We start from the raw sequence: 4,415 nt of genomic DNA, 5'->3' as shown, positions 1-4,415 counted from the left end.
TCTACCACAGAAGAATTCCTCACTTAGCCTTCATCTTCTATATTCCCCTAGCATTTTATCATTTTACTGACTTCTTTCTCTTCCTACTCTTTTCCTCTACCATCCTTTATTTTCTTTCTATATCTCCATCAAGAACTATAAAACTTTCTTTCTTTCTCTCAAATAAAATTATTATTCTATACAGCTTGAAGTCCTTTCAAAAAGTATGACTTCAGGTGTCATCTTGTATTCCAATCTGCCGCCCCCTGTGGGTTTTATCTCTTTAGTGCTTATCAAGGCATTTTTATAAGCAATAAGCATTATCAGGGTAGGAACAGACTGTTGATACAGAAGTTGCAATAATAAAGTCTGCCTCATTTCACAAAATGTATATGAAGTTGAATTCATTAAAATGTAAATATCAAAAGGCTTACTTCTTCCAAAGCAATTCTAGCCACAAAAGCAGTTTGCAATATGATAGTGAAAATAATTTTCTAATAGTTTAAGAAAAAACTAATTTTTCCAAAATATGGTTCAAAGATCTAACAGACATTATTGAATGTTAATAGTTATTAATATTTATTCCATCACAAAAAAGTATTGATTTAGATATGGAAGTATATGATTATATCAAGAGTTATTTAGAACCATTTATGAAATGCATGTTAGGAGCATTCAAGTACAGATATTTACGTTTAAAAGTTTGCTTCCTGATCACTAAATAATTAATATGACTGCAAACAAGCAATTCTTTGCTTGCAATAGTGTCTCCTTTTCCACTGCAATCACTTTTCTCATTCTTTAGTTCTTCCCTCAGGCTTCTACAACATTTCATCAACAACTTTTATTGTTCATCAATTAAAAAATACAAATTTTATACCAGAAAGCCAACGTAGAAAGCCATTCATGAGAAACACAGTGATAAAAAGAATAGTGCATAGTGAGTATGATCTTACCACTTTACACGCCAGACTGCAAGGGAGGATGATAAGTAGTGTAGCCATGGGTCCAGGAGGCAAAGCAAAAACCTTGGTATTCAGCCAACCTGCCTCTGCTATAGAGTGTAGGTTAGTTCTGTGTGTCTTCAGTAAGGACTTTATCAGCATTACCCTAATCTGTCCATCTTAGCACTACTAAACACACTGAAATATTGTTTATTATTATAATTTTAATATTAACATACATTAAATTTTTGTGTTTATCTGTCTCTTTTATAATCTCTGAATTTCTTTGCTCTCATGGATTGCACTTAACTGAATTTCAAACTCAGACCTATATTTGAATATTAAAAATATTTTAATAAATCAATGCAACTAGAAATAATTTAGATCTATCAAATTAAATGTGATTAAATTATTTTGCTCAACCCTTACCAAATGTATAAGCAACACATATTCAGAAGTAAGATGTCAAGAGTTTGAAAAATTTTACATTGCTGGTGGAGTGTATATTAGTAGAATTAATCTTGAAAGGATCCACTAGAAATTGGAAATTCATTTATTTGTGCTGAATCAGTGATCCACTCCTGGATAAATTTCACAGAAATGTTCAATCATGGATCATCATCAGATCACATACAAAATTGTTAATTGCATGACAAATGTAGAATCCAGTACTTAGGAAATAACTGAAGTGTAATGTCTAAAGAAACAAATTCATTTATTAAATGGAGGTAAATAGAGATAATAACAATATTATAATATTTTTATTATGTTAGTAGAGTACAGAAAGCAACAATGAATCTGTGTATATATAGTAGAATAAATAGATCTCATAACATCATTGAATATTGTGAATTACTGATTATTATCTGTAGAATGGAAGGATCATAAGTTAAGAATGTTTGTGTTTGTTTGTTGTTATATTTAAAAAAAAATTAATTGAAAAAAAAACATCGTTGAGGGCGGGCCACAGTGGCTCAGCAGGCAGAGTTCTTACCTGATATGCTGCAGACCCAGGTTCATTTCCCAGTGCCTGCTCATGTGGAAAAAAAAAATCAGTGACTCTGCAGCCAATTAATCTGACCCACTCCCTCTGTCCATTGTGCAGTGACTGCAGATAGCAGCCTCCTTGGTGGTGTACACAATCTGTTGCTTGCATGGGTTGCCTTAAGGAATTTGCCCACAGCCTTGACCTCATGCAGTCTCCAATCTAAGCTCCAGGTAGGTATGTAAGATGACTTTGGAAAGCCCCAAGTTTGATAACCAGGGTCCAGTTTGTCCAAGTCATTATGCCTATCAGCACCAAGTATCAAAACAAGGAACATTTGATCAAGGTGCTGTGCATAGCCAAGTTCAAGTTCTCTGGTCATCAAAAAATTTGATATACCCAAGAAGTGGGACATTATCAAGTTTAATACTAACAAATTCAAAGACATTGTGGCTGAGAAATGCTCCTCCCAGATGCTAGTGGGGTTAAATACATCCCAAATCATGGTGCCTTGGAAAAATGGCAGGCCCTGCCCTCATGAAGGATTTACCAGCACTGTCCTCACTCAATTTGTATCCATTAATAAATTAATTCATAGCCATAAAGTAAAATATTTGAATGAAAACATTAGATATCACAATGACATGTGTCACAATATATGCAGGACTATTAAAACATACATTATATTTACTTTATAAAGATGCATGCCTTTAAAAGGACATATATCAACTTTCTTAGAAGAGATGACTATATGAAAGGAAAATTGAAGTGGATTTAGGAATGGGGACTGATGATTATGGGTTAATGAATTAAGGTAGGATGAACTCAATTTAGTTGTGGTATTAAAAGAAAGAAAGAAAAAAGAGAAATAAAATAAAAGTTATATATATGCATAAATCATATTTTTTCTGAATCTTTCAGAAGAAGTATAGGGTATGTTAGAGGAATCTAATATGCACATAAAACTTGGAGGCATCCAATGTGGAAAATGTTGAACATTCAAGTAATTTGGGGAATATTAAAGTGTGAATTCAACAAATAATATACTTAACTCAAAGTGTTTGAGAGGGAGCAGTACAAAATAAGAATGCAGGGAAATCATATATAAAGAATGTTTCTCAGTAGGGAAATAAAAAATACTCTGGATAATTAGAAAAGACCCAGAGGCATCATTTCTTCTCAGATGTTTTGAGAATAATAAATTGTGTTCAAGCTCCCAGGTTAGTGTCTCAAAGGGGAGAGACATATAAATCCTTCTGATTCCAGTGAGGTTAGCAACCACATGAGAGAGATAACACATTCATCATTTCAGGTGAGTAAAGGACTCTAATCATGGTTATTAGAATTGTTCCAGTGACAATTCTTAACTCAGCAATTTCAATTTAAATTATAGAAATGACAATAATACCAAAGCCAGGTACAGCACAGTGTGTCATACATGTTGATATTCTCACTTTATAGTGATGCTTTCTTTTTAACAGCATCATTATGCTCTTTGAAGTAAGCAAGGAATTTTTTTTTATGATTTCCATATTGATATTGGAAATCTTAACAATGAAAATTCTGTAGGGGAAAGAGGTAAGCACTGTTTTCAAGCTTCATCTAGAATGTGATCTTAGCAAAGATGGTGATGTCAGGTCAGAGATATTGATGCCAAGTAAGTGTTTACATTGCAAATACTAATGAATTCCAATGAGGGGGTGCAAGGGTAATTCAGTGGTGGAATTCTCACCTGCCATGCAGGAGACCTGAGTCTGATTCCTGGTCTATGCACTTCCCAAAAAAACAAACAAGCAAAACAAAGAACAAGCAACCAAAAATTTCAACAAATGGTGCTGCAATAATGGGATACTCATATGGTAAAATAATGGAATGTGACCCTGCCATACAACATACAAAAAAAATCCAATGAGAGTTTCAGTTATTAAGTAATGTAATATTAACATTATCATTGTCTCCTATTAGTTGCATCTACATAATTCCATTTGTCATGGATATCTGTGCTCTCATTTTACCAATACTATTTAAGAGACAGGAATTATCATAGTTTAAATTCTCCTTGATCAGTTCCTTTGAAAGGACTTGGGTTATAAAGTTTAATTGTTTAAGTGTTTAGGGGGAGGATAAATGAGAGCATGGGGAAAATTGAGACAGAAAAGAAAGGAAAGCTAACAGTGTGCAACTGAAAGGAAGTTATTGCTATAAGTGAAGCTCAGTTGCTTGAGATGCTTAGAAGGGCCCTGCAGAAATTTTAGAATGTTTGAGAAGCTGTAGCTTGTTCACGTGGCAGGCCATATCAGAGGTGGTCCATTGTGATAGAGAATGGGAAGATGGATGTTTTTGTAACAGTTATATTTTCAGTTGTAAATTGATGGCAAAGTCAAAATAAAATATTTAGCACCTTAACTTAGGCTAATGCATTCATTAGAGCACTATAATGAAATGCCTTGAACTCTACCATTTTTGTATTGAATTTGTGGGTGATTCCATACAGTAAGTGGCTTGGA

The 4,415-nt window shown here is 33.5% G+C and overlaps 1 pseudogene; it reads left to right on the top strand.

Annotated features, from left to right (window-relative positions):
* The first annotated feature begins 1,984 nt into the window (after positions 1 to 1,984).
* Positions 1,985 to 2,108, top strand: LOC143653661 (small nucleolar RNA SNORA70; annotated as a pseudogene).
* The last annotated feature ends 2,307 nt before the right edge of the window (positions 2,109 to 4,415 follow it).

This window comes from Tamandua tetradactyla, chromosome 1 (assembly GCF_023851605.1).
Source record: "Tamandua tetradactyla isolate mTamTet1 chromosome 1, mTamTet1.pri, whole genome shotgun sequence".
Taxonomy (NCBI): Eukaryota; Metazoa; Chordata; class Mammalia; order Pilosa; family Myrmecophagidae; genus Tamandua; species Tamandua tetradactyla.
The sequence above is the reverse complement of the archived record's forward strand: the minus strand, read 5'-3'. Positions and strand labels throughout refer to the sequence as shown.